Source organism: Oreochromis niloticus, linkage group LG17 (genome assembly GCF_001858045.2).
Source record: "Oreochromis niloticus isolate F11D_XX linkage group LG17, O_niloticus_UMD_NMBU, whole genome shotgun sequence".
Classification (NCBI taxonomy): domain Eukaryota; kingdom Metazoa; phylum Chordata; class Actinopteri; order Cichliformes; family Cichlidae; genus Oreochromis; species Oreochromis niloticus.
Genome location: NC_031981.2, coordinates 34,564,215 through 34,577,731, shown reverse-complemented (window position 1 = coordinate 34,577,731; position 13,517 = coordinate 34,564,215).

The following is a 13,517-nucleotide window of genomic DNA, read 5'->3' as shown; positions in this document are numbered from 1 at the left end:
CATATACAACACATGGAAGGCAGTACTTGCATTAGCACTGTGCTGTTCACTACCCTCTGTTTAGATTATGCTCACTGCTACAGTATTATCATTACTCTTACATGTGTTGGATTTTCAACTGTTTCTTCTGTCCTTCTCTTATTTGTTTAAACAGTATAAAGCAATAAACTCATAATCAGGCACGTGGTTACTGAGTGACAGACAGGTGCAGTTCATCTTTAGTTATTCTCAAAGAAAATGTGAAATTGGAATTGAACATTTTTTTGTAGTCAAGACACCCACTTAACGTCCCACTGACCTTTTTTGTGTTTTGTGCATTGTTTGGCTTTCCCCCCACTATCTCAATGGATTTGTTTTCACTCACTTTGGTTTTTTCATTTTCACCCACTGGGTTTGGTCCCTTTGCAGCAGGAACCATGCTTATTGGTAAAGTTGGCGAGTTGGAATGATATCCCCGTCTTGCCAATGCCATAAGGCCTTAAATACGGCCCAAGGACAACTCGTTCCTAAATATGGCATTCCAGAGGCTGTGAAGCAGCAACATTAACTGACGCCTAGAAGATGAGAACTGATTGTACTGATACAACTGTACCGCCAAACGTTGATTAGCTGACCACATGCACGTCATATTCCAGCCAACAGGCCAACAGCCAGCTCAATGACACCCTTCATTGAGCTGGCTCAAGGGCGATCGTGGCTCAAGAGTTGGGAGTTCGCCTTGTAATCGGAAGGTTGCCGGTTCGAGCCCCCAGCTCGGACAGTCTCAGTCGTTGTGTCCTTGGGCAAGACACTTCACCCGTTGCCTACTGGTGGTGGTCAGAGGGCCCGGTGGCGCCAGTGTCCGGCAGCCTCGCCTCTGTCAGTGCGCCCCAGGGTGGCTGTGGCTACAACGTAGCTTGCCATCACCAGTGTGTGAATGTGTGCGTGAATGGGTGAATGACTGGATATGTAAAGCGCTTTGGGGTCCTTAGGGACCATAAAGGCGCTATATAAATACAGGCCATTTCAATACATAACATACTAGAATATGCTAATGAGGTTCAGAACCACACCTGGTGGGGTGTGGACAACATATCCATTACTACAAGATCTACTACCTGCATCGATGCTACTCTCAGTACTTCTTGTACTAGTACTACTTCTACCAGAGTACTGTTTCTATATATAAAACCATTAAATGTACTGATGCGTGTGCAGAACTAGTTGTACTGTTAAAATTTATTAACAATTTTTGCCACAACATAAAGGTAGTAGTATTAATATGTGGTAAAAAGTAAAAGGTCCAAAATAGAAGCAGTGCAAGAAGTACACATACTAGTTGTAGTAGTGTTTTCAGCCCTTTACCTTTACTACTTCCATCTAATAGACACTTTGTACAGGTTATACTATACTACTTATAAAATGAGTTACTACTATCTTATAGTCAATACTGCTATCAACTTCATACTATTCAATACAATTTAATTCAGTTGTATTTATATAGCACCAAATTACCAGAACAGTTCACTTGAGGTGTTTTTTATTGTAAGGTTAGGGCCCTACAGTGATGGAGAAGAAACCCCAGCACCATGCATTTGGCAACAGTGGGAAGGAAGAACTCACTTCTCTTAACAGGAAGAAACCTCCAGGAGAACCAGGCTCAGGGATAAGCACTTCCTACTATAACAACTTAACTTACAAAAAACATAGCATTATACCACTGCATGAACTGGACTTCCTACTGTTACTCTTAGCACCTTGCAGATTGTTTTTATTGGTAATATTACTTTTAAAACTGCTTATTACACATTCTTGTACTGTACTTCTCATTGCCACCCAGTTGCTTACTCATATGGCTAATACTATTCATTGAACCATGACTATCAGTAATACAACTGAAATAATACAAGAGGTATTATTGGATTAAGATTAAGATTGGATTGCAACTACCAGCTGTGCAACTTCTAACAATTTTTAGAAAAGGTATTGCCTGGATTTGTATTACTTCTTATAATAGTACAGTGACTACTGTGGATATTATTAAACACAGTGTGCTGAGTGTGACTTCCGTTGGGAGTTGTCTGTGGTTATTTGTCCTCCCTTTAAAGTGGAATTAGAGGTCAACTTCAGGTTTTTATGGTTAAACATCTTCACTGTAATTTAGTGATTCATGAAGCTGATCTGAATTGCAAAAAAAGGAACAAGTTGTCTGTAATACCTATTTACAACAAGCAAAAAGCAAGTCCAGTGCGCAGTCAATGTCTCAGCTGGAGGGGAAATGTTAGGAGCAGCACATAAAGAGATCTTTCTTCTCCTACACATTATGCAACATTATTATCTCTTTACACCCTGAGCTCCTCTCCAATATGTTCATGGCCTCACATTTACTTTGGCTTTGTGATCTTGTGACACAAGTTCGAATTACACACATTCCACTTCTGTTAAGAGTGAACCGATTTACAGCCTGATGAGGGACACTGGGTTGGAATAAAAACAGCCTGTGAAAGCTGCAGTGAATGTGATTATCTAAAGCCACATTCTCAGTAAAAAAAGGCATAAAGCAGGAAAGCAACAGCTTAGTTTATTCTGGAAATGGGCAGATACAAACCTCCATGTATTCAGCTATTATTGACTAAAGTCGGTTCCCCAGTCAGGTGTCATATCACCCAAAACAGAGTCAGTCCTCCCAGACTTTATAAAAGACAGATGCAACTACTGTCACGTCACTGGTTTGTGAAATTTTGGAGATTGGTTTTCAGCATTACTATCTTGGTGTTTGGTGTTACTGGTCCTCTGGCTAGTGGCTTATCAAGGTGTTAGCCACTGATTGTCAGTCCTGAGTTGTTCAGCCAGTTTTTGAGTTTGAACAACGCTTTAGTTGTTCCTTTGAACGCCCCTTTCGAGTCCAGTCTGATCTCCATGTTTTGTTACATGTTCTGTCTGCCTGGTCATGCCACCGTGCTTTCTGCATCTTGTCTTGTCTAGTTAATACGTCTGTAGCCAGGTGTGTTTGAGTCACTCCACCATGTTTGTAATGCTGGTTCTTTTTGCAGCATTTTTAATAAATTATCTAACTAATATTATAGCTTTCTTTGTGGTATGGACTCACCAAAACTTCAGACTTCAGTTTGGGTGAGTGAAATGCTAGAGTTGTATATGACCAAATACTTATTATATGCATATCTGTACACAGTGTTGCCAATTTAGCGACTTTGTCGCTATATTTAGCGAGTTTTCAGACCTCCTTAGCGCCTTTTTTTCTAAAAAGCGACTAGCAACAAATCTGGCGACTTTTTCTGGAGATATTGGAGACTTATTTATGGCACCTTTTGGAGTGAAAACGCTTATCACTCTTACTCTCAACAAGCAGCGGTTGCTGCCGTGGGCACCTCGCCCGTGCCAAAGCACTCACGGGCAGAGGATAGTCCTCCCCCAGCTGCTATCAGGGTAGGAGATGTTCACACCTATGCGTCCAAACTGGAAATGAATCGCCCATGAGCGAAGCCGCAGCTCCCGCACTGACTGTAACGCAGTCAGTTCTTCTTTTACCGTTATGTTGTCTTGTGGATCACAAGGTTTAAAACTACTTATAAACACACACACACACACACACACAAAGTAACTCCACCAGAGTGCCTATTTCGGGTCGCTTTTTCTGGTCCAAGCCCAGATAAAGGAGTAGGGTTGGAATTGTGACATTAAAAAAACAATAATTGCTAAAAGAAATTTAATTTGTAGTTCTAAATAAATTCTAAATGCATTTAGGACATTTTTTACTCACTTTATGTCTCTTCCACGATGTTATTTTTCTCTCCTACAGCGTAGGTTACAATTACATTGGCATGACCAATTATGCAAATTAGGCAATGACGTCATTTAGCGACTTCTAGCGACTTTTAGGACAGCCAATAGCGATTTTCCTTGCTGAGGAGATGGCAACACTGTCTGTACAGTGCACAAGTACTGTTTATGGATGCAGCTTGTTTATCAGGCTAGCTAGCTTGATAAACGAGCGCTTTTCTATATAAAGTGACTTCTGTCTAAATATAAAATAAAATAAATATAAAAAGAAAGAAACAACATGGCAATCAGAAACTAGAACCAATAGGTAACATCACAGTGGTTAATAATGCTAAAGCATTATGTTAGCATGATGTGTCTATTTAGCTGCTAGAAAGCAAAAGTTAGCATTCTACTGCCATTAGCTTAGCCAGCTGCTAATCTAAAATTAGTAAAGTTTTTTTAATTACTCACATTCCAAGATAATACAAGCTGCAAACTTCCATTTTTCTCCAACGTATTCCACTTGTACCCAGTGGTAAGCAGGTAATGGTAAATTTTTTAATGCAACCGCTACAAGAGGACCGAGTGTGTATACAGTGAAAAAGCAAAATAGAGAGATGCTAGCTAAAACAGCTGGTGCGTCTCAATAATTTGTCTGACTTCATTCTATGACTTGTTGTTATCTATTACTTATCTGATAAAAAATATAAAAGATATAGATGATATTTAGGTGAGGCTGTAGGAAGGTTGGTAGTCTGATCCCTGGCTGGTCAAGTCTGCATGGCAAATATTGGGGGTGAGACACTAACTCCAGTTTGCTCTCTGATGCATCCATCGGAGTATGAATGTGTTTAAATGTTAGATAGAAAGAACTTACATAGAAAAAGAATGAAAAAGTGCTTGTGTAAATGTGGCATGTTGTATAAAGACCTTTGAGTGCTCAGGTAGAGTAGAAGAGCACTATATAAGAACCAGTCCATTTACCATAAAAACAATCAAATGTTTACAGTAATTTCCTCGTGAATGAAAGAGACAGTGAACAAATATTCACACTCTCGGTGTAAAGACGAGACATTCATGAATGAAAGAACTTCTGTTGATGCTCTCACTCACTATTCTTCATAATCTCTTGTTCTCTCCCCCTCTCGCCCACACTCACACATTTGCATTCCTCTGCTCTGAGTCAAACAAGAATGAGACTGTGTGTGGCTCTCTGTGTGAGCCTTTGTTTGGGGCTTTGCCTTGACCCTGCAGATCTAAGACGGATCAGGAAATTGAAGTGGGACAGAGGTGCTTTACCCCATCCAAAGACACTGACAAAAAACAAAAGAAAACATGAAACAAGCATGTTATCATGTCAGGGACTGAATGACAGACTTGTTAGATTCCAGTGTGCAGTTATTCTCAAAGAAACCATGAATTGCAGGTTTGTCAAGCAGAATCTCCTGATTCACTTGTTTAACACTTTGTTTAGCTTGTTTTTTCTTTGACTTACTGAACTTAGAAAAAAACTTGGTCAGGTTTAGGAAGATTGTGGTTTGCATTAATTCTCTGGCCTTCCATGCTGTTTGATAAATGATGAGCTGGGAGTGACAGTCATGTGTCTCTAATACAATAGAACACTTTGTACTAAATAAGCCGCTTCACTAGTATTTACAAAACAGAATTAAGTGACACTGTAAATGACCTTTAAATTTGGTAAATATTTTTTACGTTTGTTTGAAAGGTACTTCGGTTTTATTTTGAAATCCATGCTTTTATTTTGAAACAGGAAACTGGCGCAAAACCGTTAAAGAGCTTGTTAGTAACGGTTCTTTTAGGATATGGTAAATTGTGTGCCTTAAAGTGGAAAATATGTATGTTTCCTTTGCCAATTAGTACCTGGCTGACAGTGGCACAAGGTTTGTTAATGTTTCCTTTAACGGAATAAGTTAAGTGCAATCAAAATGTCGTTTAATAGTTTATGTTTTGTTAACCTTGACCTTGACCTTTATGTGTAGTTGTAAGTTAGTGAGGTGATATAATGAATTGAGTGATGTAAATTTGATGTATATGCTATATGTGAGCAGGAGAAATTTGTTTCTTTTGATTATTAATATTGCTGGTTTTGTTTTGTTCCTAGCTCTTACGGTGTCTTCACTAAATGTTTCAATAAAAACCTTTCCAATAAAACCTCTGTGAAGCATCAGTATAAGAGACCATCATTCAGCCAGGGATGCTACAGACACCCCAGGGAAGAGAACTGACTGTACCAGCTGTATAAACAACATTTATTTATTGACACTTCAGCCCTCATTTATAAAGAGCACAGTAGAGTAGACAGGAAAGCAAAACCCAGGGACCTGCTGTGACCTTTTGGTATATGGGTACTTTGTAAGGCTGTTCTGGATGACACACGTCTACATCATTGCATGAAAATTTGGCGTGGTGCCTCTGGATTGGCAGACATCGTGGTTAAGGAACACCGGACCAGCTCTTTATCCTTTCATGGTATGTGGGAGTTAGCCCAACTAGTATTTTTGACCGTATGCCTCAGAATATCCTTTAGGCGTGCTTCTAAGAATGGGATAGCAGTGTCCAACATCCACCGGGAATGAGGCTGACTTATTGCCGGCAATGCAGTCCAAGCCCTTGCAACGGTTGCACAGGGACCGAAAAGCTCTGGCCCATTGATACGAGCTTTTCGGTCCCTGTGCAGCTATTGCAAGGGCTTGGACCACATTGCTGACAATAAGTCAGACTCATTCCCAGTGGATGTTGGACACTGCTATCCATGGTGGAAGACTTCCACTCTGATGGCCTCAGAATGTCATCACTGCTTTTTGTGGATGATGTGGTTCTGTTTGCTTCATCAGGTGGTGGTCTCCAGCTTACACTGGAGCAGAGATTGAGGTGAAGAGAGCTGAGCGTAAAAGGAAAGGTGTCAATTTTCCAGTCCGTCTATGCCTCCACTCACCTATAGTCACACGATTTGGGTAGTGACTGAAAGTATGCAGTTGTGCAGATCCAGAACATCTCTCGACTGGCCTGGGAATGCCTCGATGCTTCCCTGGATAAGCTGGAGGAAGGTAGCTGGGGAGCAGGGGGTCTGGGTTTCAGAAATTTTCTTTTAAGCAGAAGAAAGTGAATGGATGGTTGTCTTCTCAACCCAATGAGCTATGACATCTCTCATTTTCAATTACAAAAATATATAGAAATAATAAAGTATAGTATAAGAGGTTCTAAAACTGAGGGACAAGGAACCTAAACAGGTGGGATGTGGACATCTCTGTAAAAAATAGGTTAATTTTTTTTTAAGAGAAAATGAGTTTGCTAAGGTTATTCTATATGTACAATGTAAAACTTCTGAAGTACAGCCTGAAAAATAGCAGAATAAAGAAAATAAAAACACTAGTAGGCTTGATGAGCATGCTGCACTCAATAACTGCGTGTGTGCTACACACAGATATCTGCATATTAGTGAATATAATATAAAGTAAATATATTTTTAAGTTTTAAATTTTTCTTAAACCTCAAGATAAGTAAAGTACACATTTCTTGTTATCGTTCTTCTTGTAAAAAACAGGTATGTAAAAGCAACACCAAATAACAAACAACAACAAAGGGATGGAAGATCTTTGCAGAAACAGGTTTATGTGCATTTCAAATAAATGTAAATTCACACTATTTTTGGTGTAAAACAATAATACTGATGCCGCCACTATAACTGCTGACTTTGGCATGTGACAGCTCAATGAGAGCCAATTCTGAGAAGTTAAAGAAACAATGCTTTCACTGTAACAATGCCTGGATCTGAGTGACTGCACAGAGACACTGTATTATAGCAAAAACGAGCTGTCAGTCTGCAAAGCCTGTAACAATGCAACTCAACAAACCAAACTTGCATGGGCGTGTGTATGTGTATGTGCTCCGAGCGAATCATGAGGGATTTAGCGGCACACACCTTTGCAGATAAAGGCGTAAAACACTGATAACAGGTCTTCATGAATGAGAAGACGATAAAGTTTACATTTTTGCCTCAGAGTGTAAAAATGTTGACATTTCACCCATAAACATAAATCAAATTAAATTAAATTCCTTTTAAAAAGATCTCTCTTAAAAAGTCCAGTCATCTTAATTTTGATGTCCTCCCAGGAAACACAAGTTGTTTTTCACAAAGAACTGTGACCTTTCAGAAGCGCCAGTGTCACAGAGAAACGTGATCTGTGACAGCAGTTCCTCATGGAAGGAGTTCAAAAGGAAACAATGCTCATTTAGTCGGTAACAGAGAAAAAAATAAAGATTATTAACGGGAAAGATATGGTTACCTAACACTGCTCACACAATAAGGGATTTCATTTTTTGAAGTATGAGTTTGGTGTTACTTTCTTCTTTGACCATAACAAGACCATACTCAGGATTAGCTTAGCTAGCTGCTTCCAAGAGGAAGCAAGTTTCTACTTATACAAGCTAACTTAGCAAGAATGTGCAACTTTCCCAAACTATTAAACAGAGAAATGATTAATCCAGTAGTGCTTTTTGTCGGTATAGTTTGTTTCAATGCTAGGACTGCCTTTAATAAGTATCAACAGATTCCAATTCGGTTCAGATATCAGGATTTAAAAAAAAGACACACATTAAAATGGTTGAACAATGACTTTAAGTATTCGCTTGGCTCATCTTCTTTAAATATTTGTGTGCTCCAAACATTTACCATCAGCAGGTTATAAAAGAGAAAGTGCGCTGGTAGAACAGGAAGTTTTTTTGGTTTTTTTTGTATCCAGCTGGTTTGACTGGTTCGGTAGTTCCTGGTTGTAGCTTAGATGTAGTATTTCTGCTTTTCCACTCTAATAGTACGTGTTTGTTTTCTTAAAGTCAGCCACAAGATCTAACTGTACAAAAATGAGTTGCCTTTTTTTTGGCAGAGTAAAGTTCAAAAGCATTAAAGCAGTGTTCATTTCACATAATGACAAGCCACAAGCACAGTTCCCAATCAGTAAGTACCCTACCTGCACATGTGCCACAAAGGTAAGCTGAAAGCAGGTGTGCTCCAGTTTCATCCCACCGATTGAAGTTAAAGAGAGGCGGGCTGGCAACCTTCTAAACATGAATGTGTTATAATTAAAGCTAGAATATTTAACCTTTATGACCTATTCTGGGTTTAGTAGAACTTTACATATACCTGCGTCTCACTGGAGTCACTGCACCTGATCACCCCTGAGCTAATCACCTCTCAGGCAGCCTTCCATTTTCTTATGCAAGTCCATCGCACACTGCCAAGTGAACAGCTCTCAGTACATTACATTTAGTCTCACCAGTCTCCCACTAAGCCCCCTTCCTGAGACCAGCCCAGATCACTAACACTATTGCTCCCCACCTGCTCCTCCACCCCTCAAGACAATACTTATTAACTTTTCATTTTCCCTCACATTAAACTGGGATTTTCTTGTTCTTCAACCTTACTCACCCCATCCCTACTGCGAGTGTTCTTGGAACGGTTAACCTCCAAGGAGGATCCTTATTACAATATAGACGGGTAGCCTTTTTTCTTATTTGTTATCTTTTCCAAGAAGGAGATCTGACGATCGGTCAAGTTTTATTAAGAAAATAAAGGTCACTGGGTTTTTCATCCTTGGGTTCTTGGTGCGAACAAAAGTTAATGGAGGGATTGGCGGGTTTCAAAAAGTGAGGGGATACCAGGTTATTTCCACTAAGAGAGAAGGGTGCAGCATAAGCTGGGATGGAGGCACTGCAGGAGACAACCTGGAAAGAATTTATGTGCATTTGTTCCCATGGAGCCCCAACAATCTGTAGAATTTTGGCCTTTTTCAGTAGAGATTTTTAATAAAGTAAACTTCATCCTAGATTGCTTTTTCTATAAGTGCTTTTACACATTCGTGTGTGTGAGTGTGCATCTTTTTTTGGTCGATGTTAGGTGCCTTTAGACGTTGATGACACAAAACAGGCCAGTGGCCATCAGACTGAAAGACAAACAAATCACTGAAGAGGAAGTGAGTTATCTTTTGGAAACCTTGTCATGTCGAACAGAGGCATAGTTGATCCTGATCGGACGTGAGGTCTCTGACGGGATCAGGGTCCCTACGTAAACATCCCTTAGCTAAACACGACCTCCTAACACAGTGGGAAAACCTATAAAGTCCAACAACCATTGCGGGAGCCTCTTCACAGTTTGTACTGAGCTCTTGGACATTTGCTTTTAATGCTGCATTCAAGTTTAATTTTACTGACAGGTTCCCAAGCCAAACCAATCCAATCCAATCCAATCCCACTGTTGGCTTAAATATTGCAGAGTGTCACAAGGCATTTAGGGTTGTGCTTTACACATCATATCTGCTTAAAAATGTGGTGAGGGGTTTTTAATATGCCAAATGTTTGACTCCTGCACAAGACACTAAAACTGATGTGGTTTTATCAATAAATTTCCTGCCAAATCCAAAGAAACAGCAAAATCTTGCTCTGTCTTTAGTAAATTCTCACCACTGTTTGGCTCTGGAAACCACTTTAGGCGGGAAATAAAACTTGGCTCCTTTAAATGTCAAAGTATGTGATTACTCAGATGGATACCTGGAAATGTTCTCGGTATGATAGATGATTAATGAGGACAAGGAACTAATACACTGCTTAAACTGGCTTGAGCTCCAAAAACTCAACTCAAAAATCATTTCAAATGCTCAAATAGCCTAAGATAGCAGTAGTGATTGGTGATGCTGTTGTTGCTGCACTACTGACTACTCTCTGCACTCTTTTTCAGGGCAACAATGAATAAAACGTGACAAGAAATCACAATCAGCTAATGGTGTAATTGCATCGTTAGAAAAATACATCAAAAATTAGTTTAAAGTCCAAAATCAGAACCAATTCCCTCTTTGCATAGGCTGCCTAGCTGGTAGCCACACTGAACATCAAGGTAAGGCGCCAAGTTCATTCACAGAGATGAACTCAATCCAGCCCTGTACATGGGTTATTAAATTCATCTTCCCATTGCCCGCTTGTACCGGAGCATCTCTTGATTCGGGAGCATTACCTTAGTAATCCTCTTAGTGGTGGGAAAGTGGTTTAGCGGATGCATTCTTTATGACAGGCGCACAAATGGGGGGATCACGTTAGCCTTAGGGGCCCCGGAGGGGAGGGGAGGGCGCTCGTCTCCCTCACCAAAAAAACTTTCCACCCGAGATGGACCTCCGTCAGCCCTGTGAACCCGCTGACTCCCAGCTCGCCTCCGCTGCCCTGCTGTGGGATGTGTGTTTTATACAGTGACAGGCAGGCAATGAAAGACACAGATAAATGGAGGAGAATTGTTTCAAAGGTCATGCTGCAATTTAACCATCAAACATGTTTTTCCTTACAGGTTTCATCCAGTTAAGATTTCGACACCAAAGAAAACAAAAACAAAACAAAACAAAAAAAACAAAAACAAAAGAAAAATGGAGTCATGTCACAAATGACCACAACAGTGACTGCATTCATTTATTCCTACTGTTTTTCTTCCTCATTCCAGCAGGAACAGGAAGATACTGTCTTCAGGTTTTTATGTTCACAGACTAACCGCCACAGACTGAAGAAAAGGACAAAGCTCTTTAGTCAGAAAGGTTAAGCCAGCACAGAAGCGCCTTATAATTCCTTACACTGGGTGTCATATTGGGGAGGAGTCCTCTGGTCCAATAAAAAAGTAGTGTTGTATAGAAGTCTATTGAAAAATAGCCTTTGCCTCACTTACTGAGATTTAAGTAAACCATTGATGATTATGAGCTCAATTTTTAGTTTGAAGTCTTATTGCATGCAACACGAGGCTCATTTTTTAAAGTGGGTCCACATTTGCATCCACAAGGGCGATAAATCAGCGTTTACTCCAAAGCAGGGCTACCTCTTTGACAAGTCGCTACCCACCCATGGAGAGTGCCTCAACTTCTCAGTCAGATCCATAGATGGTGACTTCACGGTGACTACACTTTTTATATCTAATAACTTGTTGTGTTAAAAAGAGAAGCTAACACAATAGTGCAGTTTCTCAGCTGGCTAGTTGAAGATGGGTCTAAAATTCGAGCTAGTTATCTCAGTTTCACCACTCACACAGCTCCAGCTGCGTGGCTTTGTAAGGCAGTACATGCATCTTTGTACTCTTCTGCATGATAGTGTAGCTTTTAAAACATGAATCCAGTCTTAACGTTTCACACTGCCAGCGGGGAGAAAGAGAAATTGGGAAATATAGAGGTTATTCGGTTCGCAGCCCGGGGGAAAGTAAGGACTCTGCTGTGGCACAGGAATTAGCGGCACTGCAGCAACCGGGAGGATTAGAATAGTAGGGTACAGGACTTACTGAAAGCAAACACATATACATTACTGTGCAAAAGTATTGAGACACCTATTATTTAAGTAAACATTTTGCTTCCAAGGAGACAGACTTTCTAGTAACTTTAAAAAAACAGTGATATTGAACAATAGGCTCTGCAAGCATTCTGGAGGTCTTTCAAAGGTTTTCTTTGGTCACTGGCTGCTTTTTCACTTATTTTCAGTCCAGTCTTTGTACTTGAACATTTAAAAGCAATGTCTTTTTGTTTGTTAAGCTTTTTGACACTGACCTAACTGAAAGTCATGTCCTTAAGAAATAGGAAAAATCCAGCAAAAACTTGACACTGTACCTGAGAGATGTATCTGACTCTTTGGTTGATACATCTTCTAATGGTTTCAGTAGAGGGGTGACCGTCAGAAGCTATTCTTAGGGAAGGGAAATTACAAAATTACATAAAAACAGGACTAAAAATCAGTGGCAACAGGGCAACGGAGGAGATCAGGAGAGATACAACAGTGACACGGTAAAGACTTGGTCATGGTTTGGTGCTGCCTTTCAGCCAGTGGAGTTGCAGTTTAGAGCCATCAGGTTTTGATCCACCGTACAATACCATCTGCAATATGTTTCTTTTGTTTCAGTACAACAGTGACCCTAAATACGCTGCCAATGTATGTCAGGGATCGGCCTGTCAGGTGGCTGGAACGCAACATTATTGAAGCACGATGGCATCATCCTGACTGAGAACGAACAAAAGGGAACCAACATCTAAAGAAGAGCTTTAAATGTCCTTCCTGAAGACTACTTTAAGAAATGACAAGAAAGCATGCCTGCAAGAGTTCAGGATGTGTTGAAGAATAAAAGTAGTCATACCAAATACTGATTTTAAAGCTCATTATCATTATACAAACTGTTTTTACCTTATTTACTGTATTTGAATGAATGCTTGCCCACATATCTATAAATTGCTCCTCCTTGGAAATTATGAAGAAATAAGGGGTGGGTCAAGAGTTTAGCAACGTTTTGTATTATTTGTCAGACATGAGGTACAATGACAGACTTGTGACTGTCACTGTCCGATTTTAGCCTACAGCTGATATTTTAGGGTAGGGTGTAAGCCACATCTCTGCCAGCAATGTTTCACAGGTACACTCATTACAGTACTTGAGTACATTAATAAGGATAGAGCAAAAACCTAAACGTTGAAAATCATTTATTGAAAAAATCTTTATCCACTTTTGAGATAAGATAACTTTTATTGTCATTGCACAGTCATACCTAGTACAATAGTACAACAAAATTAGAAACTGTCACACGTTGGCACTACGCACAATGCAACACAACACAACACAACAAAAACACAGTAACTTAACTTAAAGTGGGTTTTTTTAAGTACAAGAAAGGTATGAGCAAAGAAATGACTTAATAAATAAAGAATGAGTGTATGTTTATTGCACGTTGTTGTTAT